Source organism: Triticum urartu, chromosome 4A, assembly GCF_056163025.1.
Source record: "Triticum urartu cultivar PI428250 chromosome 4A, HENAU_Tu73, whole genome shotgun sequence".
NCBI classification, from domain to species: domain Eukaryota; kingdom Viridiplantae; phylum Streptophyta; class Magnoliopsida; order Poales; family Poaceae; genus Triticum; species Triticum urartu.
In genome coordinates this window covers 127,258,484-127,276,111 of record NC_141876.1, presented here as the reverse complement: position 1 = coordinate 127,276,111, position 17,628 = coordinate 127,258,484, and positions in this window count along the sequence as shown.

Below are 17,628 nucleotides of genomic sequence, written 5' to 3'. Positions count from 1 at the left end.
CTTAGCCGTGTGCGATGCAAGTGCACTGTAAAACCACCACCTATGGAAGCTAAAGGCGGGTAAGTTTATTTGGAAATTAGGATGAACCGTGTGCGATAGACCAGCTAGCTAGAAATATAAAAAACAAACTACCCGCCTTGAGCGTTGCAAAAATCGGCGGATCCGCGCCACTTTTTCTTATTATCATACACGCATATTGTTATTGGACCGTGCACGATCTTGGGCACTCCCGCCCCGCATCAATTCCTTTACCCAAATTTTAGTAGCCGCCGTACTTCAACCGTTGCCCACACTCCTCCAACACCAACCTTATAGTAAAATTTTAGCAGCCGAGGCATTTGAACTGTCACCCTCCCTCGTCCACCACCATCTCCACCCACTATTAGTATAATTTTCAGTAGCTGCGGCGTATCCTCAAACACCACCCCCCTCCATAGTCCCCACCTGCCCCTCCCCCCTTCGAACCCTAGCTCGCGGCCGCCGCCGCCGGTGCCGCCAACCCTGCCGGTCTGCCCGTTCGTCCTAGCTTAGATAATAAAGTTCAGGTTATCCAACGATTCCCATACCATCACCCCACTGCCCTGAGTTTTTAGATGAGGCCTGCGGTGTCCCTCTCTGCCAGATCCACATCCCCTACTCCAGAATGTCGCAGCCTAAGCTCGACGACGTATCCCGGGGAGCCCGATGAGCGTTCGGCCAAGAAGAGGTTTATCATGGCCTCTTCGGCGGACGTTGGCGAGGTGGCCGCCGTTCGCCCCGACCTGTTGATCCCAGAGCAACACGTCACCGCGGAAGCCGGCGAAGACGTTGACTACGTTGCCATGCCGAAGGCTTCATGTCAGCGGGCTAGCATATTACTGTATCTCAAGAAAGCTGGCTACGACATCAAGCTCGTCCACCCCGACGGCTTCACGCGGGCCATGTCACAGGTTAAGTGGTCCATCCCCAACCCCTCTGGTTCAACCGCTGTCGATCTCTTCGACGGCCCTGCCGCTGATCTCCTCTGCCAAGCGGTCAAGGATTTGCTAGCTTTATACGCCATCGAGCCCATTTTGTCACTTCTGAAGGACACGTTCTACGGCGGCGGCTTGGGATCCTCAATTGCCAAGTCAGATCTCATCGACCACGACCACAAGGAGGGCACCCACGAAGTTTCTTCCAAGGTGAAACAGCCCACCTGTGACATCAGAGAGCGCACCATGGGTCTGTGCTCTTCCAACTGGAAGGATCCCGTCCATGAAATATGAGGCAACACTCTATCAGAAAATATTACCTTTTCTAGCTTGCCAGCCCGTACCCTTTGTTATAGTATCATTTGTCGTGCGGTGCTTTAACCGTGCCGTGTTTAATTATCTCAGTTATGCAGAAATGTATTGTTCAATAGGTCTATGTGACGTTTAAGTATGAATTTTCCACTTTAGTTTCACGAATGGCTATATTTGGTTGTTTATAGTGAGTAGATGCCTTGTTTATTTGTATTTGGTTGGAGTGAGCATTTTTTCAGTTATCGAGCAGATGCCTTGTTTATATGTATTTGGTTCTTAGTTTGGTTGCAGTGAGTATTTGTCCAGTTTTCAAGCAGATGCCTTGTTTATCTGTATTTGGTTGATAGGTTGCGTTTTTTTAGTATTTGTCCATTTATCAAGCAGATGCCTTGTTTATCTGTATTTGGTTGTTAGGTTGCCTTTTAGCATTTCTCCAGTTATCAAGCAGATGCCTTGTTTATCTTTATCTGCTTGTTAGGTTGGTTGTAGTGAGCATTTGTCCAGTTTTCAAGCATATGCCCTGTTTATCTGTATTTGCTTGTTAGGTTGGTTGCAGTGAGACTCTGTCCAGTTTTCAATGGCTAAATTTGGTTGTTATACTAGTCATTTATGCCTTGTTTATTTCAGTCATTCACAATGTGTGGTTCATTATGTGCAAGTCGGAACTGTGCCGCTCGACTACATCAATACCAGTTTGAACGGCTATATTTGGTTCTAGTTATTCCTGGTGTAGTTAACACATGCCCTTTATTTTCAGTTTTACACATTTATCCAGTGTGATGTTTAAGCATTACCTACGTTCTATTCATTTTCAACAATACCCGTTTGAATTGCAATGTTTGATGGCTGTTAAGCCAGCTGTCAATAACATTGCCTTCCATTTTATATCTGCTTTAACAACATGCTGAAACCAACACATTCAAGCTATCATTTGGAGATGATGTTGTTTACCTTTGCTATATTTGTTTGATGTTAAGATTGCTGTACTTATCATGCCTTTCCACTACTTATGTAGGACCACAACGGTAGTGGCCACCATTTTCCACCGAGGTTAGCTTCATCCCTCGGCTTGTACTCCCCCGTCGTTCCATTATTAGTGCATATAGATCTAGGCCTGGACACTATTTAGCTTCTAATATTGACTTGTTGCTTGTAGGTACATATGCCCTTGGCAAGGATCCACGCATCGGCCCTTTTTGCGTATGGGGCAATGAGATATTGATGAACAAGTATCAAGTGAGGAAACTGATAAGGATTATTAGCAAAAAGATACGAATGGTGGCAAGCAAATTATTTGTTATGCTCTATCCAACACAATAGTGAGCTATAGGATGGTAACTACAAACTCTGTAGCCTTCTCTTTTTACTGCCCATAATGAGTTGTTAGACAACAATGTCTGAATCTTTTTCGTTCCTAGTGGTTCCCGAAGCAGTTCACTCAAGATTACCTCGCAAATTACATGATTGATGGACACACAATGAAGGTTAAAGTATTTCATCTAGACTACAATGAGCATCGAGAAGTCCTAATGAAGACAATGAAGGATGGACGGGTAGCCATCACAAGGGGTTGGCCTAGAGTCGTGCGTGCCTTACGAATGGAGGAGGGCACAATATGGGCATTTCGCTTCACCTTCTCCAGCAACCAGAATGTCTTTCACCTCTCTCTTTATAGTCTTTAGTACAACTGTGGTTCATCATTCTTTACTTGGTGCTTCTGTAGTTCTTCAGTATATGTACTTGTGCATTGAATTATGTATTCGTGGTTGAACCTATATTTGTAACAAACATGGTTGGATATGAAATAAGTGATTGCCTACTTTTAAATTCATAACATGTGATTTTTAAATTAGGGATTAATTGGATTAATTATGGATTAAATAGGGATTACACTACACACGGTTTGCAAAAGCGAAACGTCTGCGATATACGTGGAGATCAGAAATGTTTCTAGGATCCACTACGTGTGCGATCAATCTCCACTGCACACACAACTTTCTCTTGAAAATTGTTTGCGTTAGGCACCTTGCGCAAATGTTTATCACATAAAAAGTGTGTGTGATGGACAGCCTTTGCCACACAGTTTCTTTCTATGCACCGTGTGTGATGCATTCAATAACGCAAACGATAAAATTATTAATATCGTGTGCAATGGCAAAGATTTCACAAATGATTTAACGGGAAAAATTGTGTGTGATGTACCTATGAAACGGAAATGTTTTCCTTGGAGCGACTGTGTGGGATGTACATACGAACGGAAACATTTAGCGGGGACTAACTGTGTGGGATGTACTTGCGACCGAAAACAATTTCGCCGTATAATTGTATTTTTAGCTCTACTATACATATTTCCGTATTTGAGCACTCACCGGTCGCACACGACCTCATTTTGCCAAACGTGTGTGCCAGGAGGGCATATCCCCGACAGTTTTTGGGTCGTGTGGGAAGGACCCCCCTATCGCCAACACTCACTTGGCGATGGTTCCAGATGCCGTCATGGAATGGGGTTTTAAACCGTTTGTTTAGGACCGACGCGCACCAGTGATGCAAAGCAATATGACAATGATGAAGTGTGTCATAATAAACGGAACGGTGGAAAGTTGCATGGCAATATATATCGGAATGGCTATGAAAATGCCATAATAGGTAGGTACGGTGGCTGTTTTGAGGAACGTATATGGTGGTTTTATGGTACCGGCGAAAGTTGTGCGGTACTAGAGAGGCTAGCAATGGTTGAAGGGTGAGAGTGCGTATAATCCATGGACTCAACATTAGTCATAAAGAACTCACATACTTATTACAAAAATCTATCAGTTATCGAAACAAAGTACTACGCGCATGCTCCTAGGGGTATAGATTGGTAGGAAAAGACCATCGCTCGTCCCTGACCGCCACTCATAAGGAAGACAATCAATAAATAAATCATGCTCCGACTTCATCACATAACGGTTCACCATACGTGCATGCTACGGAAATCACAAACTTTAACACAAGTATCTCTCAAATTCACAACTACTCAACTAGCATGACTCTAATATTACCATCTTCATATCTCAAAACAATCATCAAGTATCAAACTTCTCATAGTATTCAATGCACTTTATATGAAAGTTTTTATTATACCCATCTTGGATGCCTATCATATTAGGACTAATTTCATAACCAAAGCAAATTACCATGCTGTTCTAAAGGACGCTCACAATAATACAAGTGAAGCATGAGAGATCAATAATTTCTATAAAATAAAACCACCACTGTGCTCTAAACAGATATAAGTGAAGCACTAGAGCAAAATTATCTAGCTCAAAAGATATAAGTGAAGCACATAGAGTATTCTAATAAATTCCGATTCATGTGTGTCTCTCCAAAAAGGTGTGTACAGCAAGGATGATTGTGGTAAACTAAAAAGCAAAGACTCAAATCATACAAGACCCTCCAAGCAAAACACATATCATGTGGTGAATAAAAATATAGCCTCAAGTAAAGTTACCGATAGACAAAGACGGAAGAGGGGATGCCTTCCGGGGCATCCCCAAGCTTAGGCTTCTGGTTGTCCTTGAATTTTACCTTGGGGGTGCCTTGGGCATCCCCAAGCTTAGGCTCTCGCCACTCCTTATTCCAAAATCCATCAAATCTTTACCCAAAAACTTGAAAACTTCACAACACAAAACTCAACAGAAAATCTCATGAGCTCCGTTAGTATAAGAACACAAACCACCACTTTAAGGTACTGTAATCAAATCATTCTTTATTTATATTGGTGTTAAACCTAATGTATTCCAACTTCTCTATGGTTTATACCCCCCGATACTAGCCATAGATTCATCAAAATAAGCAAACAACACCCGAAAAACAGAATCGGTCAAAAACAGAACAGTCTATAGCAATCTGTAGGTTTCAAATACTTCTGTAACTCCAACAATCCTGAGAAATTAGGACATCATAAATAATTTGTATATTGATCCACTTCAGTTGGAACCAGTATTTTATGGCTCTCTAGTAAAAAATGAAAATTATTCTCGTGAGCGCATACTTTTTTGTCGGAGTAAATAGCCATGGGTAGCCTAGCCGGCTTCCCTTGGTCCTTCTGAAAAAATTACGAGCCCGTCCGGCTCTCGAGAATCCAAGACGTGGGGCCGCCTTCCCCTAGCTGGCTGTCACCCAGGCCGGCTTCCGGAAGGCGCCCCGCCTTTAGCCCTCAGGAAGAGAGACGTGGGAGGGCCGACTTCGAGAAGCCGGCCGCGAGAAGGCCGACTCCAAGAAGCCGGCTCCCATAAAGCGGTCGAGACTGTACCCTCAAAGTTTGCATCCACCTAGCGACGATGAGATGGGGCGTGGCTACAGTGAAGCCTGCCACCCCCGAATCCCGGAGCACGCCTGGCACAGTGCGCCGTACGGAGTGGCCATGACCCGTCCGGCGCGGCACTATTGTCATGTTGACCCTGTGGAGGGTGAGTCCCCCCGTCAAGCTGTGGAACGAGCAAACGTCTTCCACCCTCGATCAAGATACATCACATTAGGGGCTGGGAATACGACGCGGACTCGCGTGCCGCTGATCCCATAGCCCCTCATGTGCAACCTCAGTGTCTCGGGCGGGTCCGACTCCATCGCGCTCGCGAACGGAGCTGGGAGCCGGAGGCGACGGCGAGGCGCCCGGCGCAGCCTGATGAAGAACTCGCAAGGGTCGTCCCCTATATGGACCGCCGTGGGGGGAGGAGCCGCCGGCGGAGGCGAAGCTGGCGCACCGCCCCGTCCGCCTCTTCCCCGAGCGCCTCGACCTCGTACTCGACCTCGTCCGCGACCTTGCCCCCTCCCTCTTCCCCTTATGGCTGGCTCTGCCACCACGGGCGCGGAAGAGGGAGAGGTGCGCTGTCTGGCGGCGATCCTCGCCGCCACCGATAAGGGGCCAGGGTTCCCTTTCTCCATGGCGGGTGGGAGAAAGAGAAGCTGAAGCTGAAGGAAGGAGGAGATGGGAGAGTGCGGGCTTCCGTGCTCCCCTCCCGCTCTTTATAAAGGAGCGAGGTGGGGGCTCAGCCGCCCCGCTCAGCGAATCAAGGCACGGGAAGGGCAAGGAGTCGGCCCCGACCCGCTGCCTCTGCTCGCGACGGCCCAGCTTCCCACTTCCACCGTCCGCGACTCCAGGCGCATGGAAGCCGTGTGGCGAGGATGCGGAACCGGGGCGACGAATGAGGCGGTCTCGCCCCACCCCGTGATCGCGGGGAGTGAGCGCCTTGGAAACCGCGCACCGGCCCCGTTCAGTAAATGCACCATGCCTCCACACCTACCTCCGTTTAGGGAGGAGGGCGTGAACCATTCCCTTCATCATGGCCCGACGGGGCCGAGGTTGCGCATAGAGAAGATCGAGGCGAAGCACGCGGGCGGTTGGTCGTGCGAAGAGTAAATCGAGGCGAAGCACGCGAGCGATTTACCCAGGTTCGGGCCGCACGGATGCGTAAAACCCTACTCCTGCTTTGTGGTTTGGTATTGATTTCTAGCTCGGGAGCGCGGGGTGCTACAGTACACACCGGCGACTAGCGAGACCGAGCGTGGGCGTTGGAATGGCCTCCTCCCGAAGGCTCTCAAAATGGCCGACCCCTCCCGAAGGCTCTCAAAATGGCCGACCCCTCCCGAAGGCTCTCAAAATGGCCGACCCCTCCCGAAGGCTCTCAAAATGGCCGACCCCTCCCGAAGGCTCTCAAAATGGCCGACCCCTCCCGAAGGCTCTCAAAATGGCCGACCCCCCTCTACGTTGCACACGGGCCTCCTTTTATACTCAAGGGGTTACCGACATAGAGCAACGGGGGCCAAGGGCAAAAATGGAAAGGGTGCCGTGGATAGGCACAGCTAGGTGCTGTAGTAGGCACAGCTACCCGCTACAGTGCTATCATACCTAACCCTGACGGCAGGGGACAAGGGCATTAAATGCCCGTTTGTGTCGCCTAAACAGTACCGAGAGGGACCGCTAGGGACGCCACCGTTTGCCACGATGGTTATCTCGTCAGTGCCTGCTCGCCACCTCGCACCCCTAGCTGCGCGACCTCCTGCCACGTGTGCTTGGGAGAGGCCCCCAGAGCGACACGTGGTGGTTGTGCTGGAGCGCGGGCTCGGAGAGGCGGTTCCCGCGGCAAACTCCTCGCCACGGTCGTCGTCTTGTCGCGTCCAGGAGCTTGTCGCTCACCGGGTCTTGCCGGGACGCGTGGCGCGTCGCGGCAGGTTTTCTTGGTATGCCTGGGTTGGCCTTCCCGGCAAGCTCCTCTTGCCGGGGTCTCGTTTCCTTCCCGGTAAGCTCCCCTTGCCGGGGCCTTGAGATGCTTTTGGTAGCCTTCCCGGCAAGCTTCTCTTGCCGGGGTCTTGTCTTCTTCCCGGCAAGCTCCTCTTGCCGGGGTCTTGTCTTGGATACTTTGTTCTTGAATGGTCTCCAAAGTAACCGTGGAGGGTCTTGGCGGTCACTCGGCAAGCCTTGCCGCGGGGATGCTACGACTGCCCGTGCACAAGTTCGGGGTACTAGGGTACCCCTACTCTAGTACACCGACAGGAGCCCCCGGGCCTGGGCCAGACACGGTGCCGAGCGCTATTGGGCCAGGCCCAAAACAGTGCACGGGCACGCGCGGCCTAGGTCACGCCGCGTATCTCTCCGCTTTCGCCGCGCACGTCCAGAACGGCACGCGTCAAACGTGGCGCCGTGGGTGACGTGGGCGGCGTGCGCGGGGCTAAGCCCCGCGAGCATGCGTCGGGCCATGATGAATGGAACGGTTCACGCCCTCCTCCCTAAACGGAGGTAGGTGTGGAGGCGTGGTGCATTTACTGAACGGGGCCGGTGCGCGGTTTCCGAGGTGCCCACTCCCCGCGATCACTGGGTGGGGCGAGACCGCCTCATTCGTCGCCCCGGTTCCGCATCCTCGCCACGCGGCTTCCATGCGCCTGGAGTCGCGGACGGTGGAAGTGGGAAGCTGGGCCGTCGCGAGCAGAGGCAGCGGGTCGGGGCCGACTCCTTGCCCTTCCCGTGCCTTGATTTGCTGAGCGGGGCGGCTGAGCCCCCACCTCGCTCCTTTATAAAGAGCGGGAGGGGAGCACGGAAGCCCGCACTCTCCCATCTCCTCCTTCCATCAGCTTCAGCTTCTCTTTCTCCCACCCACCATGGAGAAAGGGAACCCTAGCCCCTTATCGGTGGCGGCGAGGATCGCCGCCAGACAGCGCACCTCTCCCTCTTCCGCGCCCGTGGTGGCAGAGCCAGCCATAAGGGGAAGAGGGAGGGGGCGAGGTCGCGGATGAGGTCGAGGACGAGGTCGAGGCGCTCGGGGAAGAGGCGGACGGGGCGGTGCGCCAGCTTCACCTCCGCCGGCGGCTCCTCCCCCCACGGCGGTCCATATAGGGGACGACCCTTGCGAGTTCTTCGTCAGGCTGCGCCGGGCGCCTCGTCGTCGCCTCCGGCTCCCAGCTCCGTTCGCGAGTGCGATGGAGTCGGACCCGCCCGAGACACTGAGGTTGCACATGAGGGGCTGTGGGATCAGCGGCACGCGAGTCCGCGTCGTATTCCCAGCCCCTAATGTGATGTATCTTGATCGAGGGTGGAAGACGTTTGCTCGTATCCACAGCTTGACGGGGGGACTCACCCTCCATTTTAAGTTGATGGAGGGCGATCTCCTCTCCGTCAAGGTCTTCGGGTGCTTCGGCACTCGGGCGAAGTGCTGCGTGGACAGCTCCTCCGATAGTGAAGGCTCCTCCTCGAGCGATAGCGACGAGGAGGAGAGCGACAACGACGATGAAGGGAGTGGGCGGCGGGATGGCGGGTCCGACTAGGTGTCGGACGCTGCCCCGCGCGGCACCGGAGACCCCATCATCCGTGTCGCCGGCTCCTTGAACTCCCCGGAGGCATCTCCTTGGGCGACTGGCGTAGGGAGGCTGCGGAAGGGGAAGAGGGCTGGCGGCAAGGCCGTCAGGTCGGAGTACGAGGGCGTGGTGCCCTCGACAGCGTGCTGACGTCCTGCCGCCCCGTCTTCGAGCCCCGCTTCCGGCGTCGCCATCACCGTCAAGCCCTCGGTCGGCTCCCGGGGATGTTCTCTTGGTGTCTTCTGGCACCTGTGGCTCGCCTAGGCGCCCCTTTTCCCCTTTTCGCCTCCTTGACCTACCTCCTGAAGAGAGGGACAGGAAAGGGATTACGGGCACCTCATCTTTTTAATTTGTAAGCCCTCGGGCCTTAGCTGCATCTAAAACTTGTAATCCTCTCTTTCATGTTTTTCATCCTCTTTGGACTGTACCTGAGTGGGATGTTTTTTAATGGAAAGGGGATGTTTGCTGGGTTATTTGCCTCGCGGGTCGAACCCACGCCAAGGAGCAAATCCTTAGTATCCCTCGGACAGACATTCCCGGCAACAGGCCCTGCCGCCTTCCCACGTCGCTCGACCTTCCTCACGCCTTTGACGGAGGCGGGAACGAGGTGGGTGCGGCCTCCTCGTTCCATCCCTTTGCTCTCGCGGCTACGACCAAACTTGGCCCCGGGAACGTGCTCCAGGGCCTAGAGTCGGGGGAGCATGGCAGTTTTCGGGAAGAAATGCGGTTTCACATTCCCCAGTCCATAAGAGGATGCATGATGAGGGACGAAAGACTTATCTAATTTTGCAGCCCCTGGCAACTCTGGCTTGCCGGGAACGGATCTTGGTACCCGCAACCCTCGGCAATATTGGCTTGCCGGGGCTCAGGTGCCGGCGCGCCCTTCTTCTCCTTTTCACCCTCAAGCGGTCTGGCTGGGATATGCGAGCCCTGCGAACGAAAGAAGAGCAAAGGGACGGACACTCGACCTCTAAGTTAGGGGCTAGTCGCTGTTAGGCACTATCAACCCTAACGAAGGACGAGACTCAACCTAGCATGCATGCTATAACCCCGGGGTGGCAGCGCTTCATTTTCTGGTGCTCAGGGTCTGCGCCTGGCTCTGTACAAAGGATTACATGCAACAGCGGCAAGACTTGTACAGAAGGGTGGTTGCCGGACAGGGTCCGACAACCGCGCCTTACGGGTAAAACTTACGAAGATGCTCGATGTTCCAGGAGTTGCTCACTGGAATGCCATCTTCGGTCTCAAGGCGGACAGCGCCAGGCCTTGTGACTCGTTTCACCCGGTAAGGGCCTTCCCACTTCGGCGTCAACTTGTTGGAATTCTTGGCCGACTGAACGCGCCGAAGAACAAGGTCGCCTTCCTCGAGACTCCTGGCATTGACTCTGCAGCTGTGGTAGCGGCGCAGAGCTTGCTGGTAGCGAGCAGCTCGCACAGCAGCCTGGAGACGATCTTCCTCAAGGAGCAGCACGTCATCTTGCCGCAGCCGCTCTTGCTCAAGCTCATCGTAAGCGAGCACTCGAGGTGACCCGTATACGAGTTCCGTGGGGGTAACTGCCTCTGCTCCATAGACTAGAGCAAAGGGTGTCTGTCCAGTGGCTCGATTTGGCGTCGTTCTGATCGACCAAAGAACCACCGGTAGCTCCTCGATCCAGTTTCTTCCGCACTTGTGCAGCCTGTCGAAAGTTCTGGTCTTGAGCCCGCACAGCACCTCGGCGTTTGCCCTCTCCGCTTGACCGTTGATTTTCGGGTGAGCAACAGAAGCGAAGCAGACCTTGGCGGCGAGATCTTGGACGTACTGCATGAAGGTGTGGCTCGTAAATTGTGTGCCGTTGTCGGTGATTATCCGGTTAGGGATCCCGAAGTGGCAAACAATCGACCTGAAGAACTTGACGGCTGACTGTGCGGTCACCTTCCTCACTGGTTCCACCTCCGGCCACTTTGTGAACTTGTCGATTGCGACGTACAAGTACTCAAAGCCCCCGACAGCTCGGGGGAAGGGGCCGAGGATGTCGAGCCCCCAGACCGAAAATGGCCAGGATAAAGGGATCGTCTGGAGAGCTTGAGCTGGCTGGTGTATCTTCTTGGAATGGAACTGGCACGCTTCACACTTGGTTACTTGTGCAGTTGCATCCAGGAGGGCTGTTGGCCAGAAGAATCCTTGCCGGAATGCTTTGCCGACAAGTGCTCTCGCGCCAATGTGGTGACCACATATGCCTCCGTGTATCTCTTCCAACAGCTTTTGTCCGTCTTCCCGGGGGACACACCTCAATTTCACACCATTGAGTCTTCTTCTGTACAGTGTCTTGTCGATGAACTAGTACATACTTGACTGCCGGGCTACTCTTTCGGCTTCTTCTTGCTCTTCGGGAAGTTAACCTGTCTGAAGGAAACGGACAATCTGCTGCGCCCACGTTGGAGCCTGTGGCTCGACAACAAGGACTAAAGGCAACTCTGCTGCCGCGGGAACATCCGCTTCTACGGCGAGAAGCCGTGTCTCTGCCGGAGCTTGACGTTCCCCAACAAGTTCGCCGGGAGCTTCAGCTTCAACGGAACAAACCCTGGGGCTTGCTGGAGCATTTTGCTCCCCGGCGCTCTTGGCGTTGATCTTGGAGATTGCTGCGGGAATATCCGCTTCGACGGCGAGAAGCTGTGTCTCTGCCGGAGCGTGACATTCCGCGACAAGCTTGCCGGGAGCTTTTGCTTCAACGGAACAAGCCCTAGGGCTTGCCGGAGCAGAATGCTCCTCAGCGCCTTCGGTGTTGATCTTGGGGATCTTCTTGGCGGCGGCTTCGGGAAGCTCTGCCGGCAGGTAGTCACCAGGAATCAACTTCCTCTTCTTGCTTTGCCCAGTTGATGGTGTTACGGACGGTTGGGTCAGCTTGAGCACAAAGGTCCCTGGTTCCACAGGTAGCTTAAGTGCGGCGCACTTTGACAGGCCATCAGCAAGGGCGTTCTGAGATCTCGGAACGTGCTCCATTTGTAGGCCGTCAAAGCGCTCTTCTAGCTTTCTCACTTCGTCGACGTAAGCTTCCATCAACGGACTCTGATAATTCTTGTTTACTTGGCGGACGACAAGCTGCGAGTCACCCCTGACAAGGAGCTTCTTGATCCCAAGGTCTGCCGCGATCCGGAGACCGGCAAGCAAGCCTTTGTACTCTGCAGTATTATTTGTTGCTTGCTCCTTGGGAAAGTGCATCTGGACTATGTACTTGAGGTGCTCTCCGGTGGGTGCGATAAGTAGCACACCGGCGCCGGCGCCTTGCAGCGAAAAGGCACCATCAAAGTACATCAGCCACTCTTTGCTTGCCTCCTTGTCGGGGATGCTCGTTTCTAGAATTTCTTCATCTGGTGTTGGCGTCCATTCTGCTATAAATTCTGCCAATGCTCTGCTCTGGATAGTTGAAGTGCTTTCAAACTTGAGACCAAAGCTTGACAGTTCCAGTGCCCACTCAACAATCCTGCCTGTCGCTTCTGGATTCTGCAGTATCCTCTTCAGCAGAAAGCGAGTGACAACTGTGATCTCATGTGCTTGGAAGTAATGGCGCAGCTTTCTCGAGGCCATGAGAAGGCCGAAAAGCAGTTTCTGCACACCAGAGTACCTTGACCTAGCCCCCTGCAGGAGGGAACTGACAAAGTAAACTGGGCGCTGCACCATTTTCTTCCGCGTCTCCTCATGCATCTGCGCAGATCCATCTTTGTCGGGACCAGAGCGTGTCAGGGAAGCCCCTTGCTTGTCGCTGGATGCTCTTGCCGCGGTTGCTGGCTCATCATCTGCCTCCCTCTCTGCTACCAACGCAGCACTAACCACTTGATTGGTTGCCGCTATGTACAGCAGCAACTTCTCTTGTGGCTTAGGCGCGACAAGTATTGGAGGGGAGGACAGGTATCTCTTCAGGTCTTGCAGCGCAGCCTCCGCTTCCGGAGTCCATTTCATTGGACCTGCCTTTTTCAATAATTTGAAAAACGGCAGGGCGCGCTCAGCAGACCGAGAAATAAACCTGCTGAGAGCAGCCACGCAACCGGCAAGTTTCTGTACATCCTTGACGCGCTTTGGTGCTTCAATTTGCTCAATGGCCTTGATCTTGTCGGGGTTGGCTTCAATTCCCCGCTGAGACACGAAGAACCCGAGAAGCTTTCCGGAGGGAACTCCGAACACGCACTTTTCTGGCTTGAGCTTGAGGCTGATCCTGCGCAGATTGGCGAAGGTCTCGTCCAAATCTTGAACCAGGGTTGCTCTGTCCTTGCTCTTGACCACTATATCATCCATGTAGGCTTCCACATTTCTGTGTATTTGTGGCTCAAGAGCGATATGGACTACTCTTGCAAATGTTGAACCAGCATTTTTTAATCCGAAAGGCATCCGTACAAAGCAGTACGTGCCACATGGAGTAATAAATGCGGTCTTCTCCTCATCCTCTTCTGCCATGAAGATTTGATGATACCCTGAGTATGCGTCAAGAAATGAAAGCAAATCACATCCGGCTATGGAGTCAACAATCTGGTCGATGCGCGGCAAGCAAAACGGGTCTTTGGGACAAGCTTTGTTAACATCGGTGAAATCGATACAAAGCCTCCATTTCCCATTTGCCTTGCGCACGACTACAAGATTGGCCAGCCACGTGGGATGGAGCACTCCTCTGACGAGGCCTTCTGCTTCCAGTTTCTTGATCTATTCTGCAATGAATTCTTGGCGCTCCATTGCCTGCTTCCTGACTTTCTGCTTGACGGGCCGCGCGTGGGGACAAACGGCAAGGTGGTGCTCAATCACTTTCCTGGGAACACCGGGGATGTCAGACGGCTGCCATGCAAACACGTCGACGTTCGCCCGCAGGAAAGTAACGAGCGCGCTATCCTATTTAGGGTCAAGCGTGGCACTGATGGTGAAGGTACCACCAGTGCCGTCCACCTTGGCGGATACCCTCTTCGTCTTTGGCGGAGCTGCCATCGTCTTCTTGCACTTGCCGGTGGAGCTCGATGGTGCGTCCTCGACGGCAGCGCAGCACTTCGAAGAGGCGCGCTTGCCGGACTGGGCATCAGAACTCTTGCCGGGCTTGGTCCTCCTGGAGCTCGATGGTGCGTCCTCAACGGCAGCGCAGCACTCCGAAGAGGTGCGCTTGCCGGAGTAGGCACCAAAACTCTTGTCGGACTTGGTCTTCTTGGTCCCAGGAGCTTTAGCGGCAAGTGGATCGTGGTCTGCCGTGGCTGCTGCTTCCCGGTAGATCTTGTCGGCACAGATAAGAGCATCCTTCTTGTCGCCAGGGACAGAAATAACGCTTATCGGGCCTGGCATCTTTAGCACGTTATACACGTAATGAGAGGCCGCCATGAACTTGGCGAGTGCTGGATGGCCAAGTATCCCATTGTAAGGCAACGGGATATCGGCAACGTCGAATGTGACCCTCTCAGTCCTAAAGTTTAACTCGCTGCCGAATGTTACCGGCAGCGTGACCTTCCCCTTCGGTTTGCTCCTTCCCGGATTGATTCCTGGGAATGTTCCGGTCTCTTCGAGCTCGCTGTCAGGGATCTGGAGTTTTCGGAGTACAGCGGAGGAGATCAGGTTTAAGCCGGCCCCGCCGTCAACTAGCATCTTGGTGACTTTGAGGTTGCGGATAGTTGGCGAAACCAACATTGGCAGACACCCGACCGCGGTTGTGCGATCAGGGTGGTCCTCAATGTCAAAGATGATAGGCGTGCTGGACCACTTCAGAAGCTTGCGCGATTCGATGGGTGGTTCTGCTGCATTGACTTCCCGCACCCACTGCTTGAGTTGGCGGTGCGAGGTATGCAGGGAAGCACCCCCGTCAACGCACAAGACCTCTGTGGCTTTCTGAAACTCCTGCTCACTGGTCTCAACGTCATCCATGTCTTCATCCTCATCGTCGTCTTCGTCCTGGTCGCGACCGCGGGGAGGTCTGTCTCCTTGCCGCTGCTTGGCCTTGCCGCGGCGTCCTTCCTGGCCGGTGTGCTTCTGGCCAGGTTTCTCGGCACCCCCTTGGGCTCTCTCCTTGTCGCGCCGCTCGTACTCAGCCTTCTGTTGCTGGACAAGCTGCTCGACCTTCTTGCAGTTTTGGAGGTCGTGGCCCTTGGTGCGGTGAATCTTGCAATATTGCTTGTCGGAGCCGTCCCGCTTGTCGGCGACCGCCACGGCCTGACAGTTGGTGCACGCGGCAACTTCCTTGCCGGAGCTACCAACTGCAGCCTTCTTGGCGCCACCTTCATCGCCGGACTGCTCAACGACCAGCACCTCATTGTTCTGCTTCTTCCTGTTTTCGCGCCGCCGGCTTCTCTTTGCCGGGGCGGTATCCTCACTGTCAGATCCTCCTGCTCCAGTGCTTTCTCCGGGGAATTTCCTCCCCTCCTCAGCGCGTGCACACTTGTCGGCCAGGGCATAAAGCTCGCTGACGTCCCGAATCTTGCACATTGCCAACTCCTCCCGCATCCTGCGGTTACGCACGTTGTGATGGAACGCGATGATTACCGCGGCAGGGTGGATATTCGGGATGTTGTGGTGTACACGGCTGAACCTCTGGATGTACTGGCGCAGGGGCTCTCCTTCCTTCTGGACGGGCAGATGAAGATCACTCTCTTGGCCATGAGGTTTGTGGCCGCCTGTGAAGGCGCCAACAAACTGATGGCACAGGTCTGCCCAGGAGGATACGGAGTTGTCCGGCAAGTGCATGAGCCAGGACCTGACGTTGGGCTTAAGCACCAGCGGGAAGTAGTTGGCAAGGATCTTGTCGTCCCGTCCCCCAGCAGCCTGCACCGCGATGGTGTAGATGCTGAGGAACTCCGACGGATGCAACTTGCCGTCGTACTTCTCTGGTACGTCGGGCTTGAAGTTCTTCGTACTGGGCCACTGGACTTGCCGCAGCTCACGAGTGAACGCAGGGCAACCTACCGGGTACGGCAAGTCGCCTGGTTCCCCTGGCGCATGCATGTCAACAGAGGGCCCAGCGCGCTGGTCTGATTGATGTCGCGCTTCTCTCCGGCGCTCGATGCGAGTACGAGCGTCTTCCCGCTGCCGTTCTTGAAGAACTTGGCGCTGATCGCGACGTGCTCGGGGATCTGACGACGCGGTGGAGTCGCTGTCGAGGTAGACCCGGCGAGTCGGAGACCTCGGCCTTCGGGGTGGGGAGTGCACAGTAGTTGCACCCCCACCAGTCTTGTCACCACCGGCTCGTACCTGGCTGACTCGCTGCGGCTGCGACGCGCTCGGCTGTCGAGGAGTGTCGCCGTTGGCGAAGCCGATGAGACTCTGGATGGTGGCCCTCCAGTCGTCGATCTTGTCCGGCGCTGGGGGGTAGTCGAGGAGCAGCTGAGCTCGCGCCAAAGCTTCGGCTGCGGTGGCGGGCGGCGGTAGCGAATGGTGCGAGGAGCGGGACATGCTCGGACTTCTAATCACGTTAGAAGGAGCAGCGTCCCGTCCAGGCGACCGCGTGTCGCTCGCACCAGCAGGTTGACGTGCATGGCGGTCCGGAGCGCTCCGAGATCCACCAGCCCGATCCGGATCCAGCGAGCGCATGGTACCGTGAGTACCATGACGCTGCCGGTCCCGCGCCTCCTGAGATGGGCGCGGTGCATGTACGGACGCCGAGGTCTTGGAGTGCGCCCGGTCATTGTGGGAGCCGGCTACGCCGCCGATGGGCAGCGCAGCCTTGCCCTAGGACCTGGCAGCACTGCGAGTTCCCTCGTCAACGCGTGTTCCTCCACCGGCGCCTGCCCCACCGGCCGTTTGCTCCGGCGGTGGCTGGCTCGGCGCGGACGGAGCAGCTGCCTCCGAAACTTTCTTCTTCGGCGGCATGTTGATGAAGAAGATGAAGATCTAGCTCGCGAGAACGCCGGATCTGATGTTGATGAAGATGAAAAAGATCTAGCTCGCAAGAACGCCAGATCTGATTCACACAACTTCGACGCCCCCTACCTGGCGCGCCAGAGATGCCGGGGTTTCTGATCCACGGACACCTATGGGACCGGCAGGCCGGGTCCCTTTCGGTTCGGCGGGGGGCGGAGGTTGCGCAAAGAGCAGATCGAGGCGAAGCACGCGGGAGGTTGGTCGTGTGAAGAGTAAATCGAGGCGAAGCGCACGAGCGATTTACCAAGGTTCGGGCCGCACGGATGCGTAAAACCCTACTCCTGCTTTGTGGTTTGGTATTGATTTCTAGCTCGGGAGCGCGGGGTGGTACAGTACACACCGGCGACTAGCGAGACCGAGCGTGGGCGTTGGAATGGCCTCCTCCCGAAGGCTCTCAAAATGGCCGACCCCTCCCGAAGGCTCTCAAAATGGCCGACCCCCCTCTACGTTGCACACGGGCCTCCTTTTATATTCAAGGGGTTACCGACATAGAGCAACGGGGGCCAAGGGCAAAAATGGAAAGGGTGCCGTGGATAGGCACAGCTAGGTGCTGTAGTAGGCACAGCTACCCGCTACAGTGCTATCATACCTAACCCTGACGGCAGGGGACAAGGGCATTAAATGCCCGTCTGTGTCGCCTAAACAGTACCGAGAGGGACCGCTAGGGACGCCACCGTT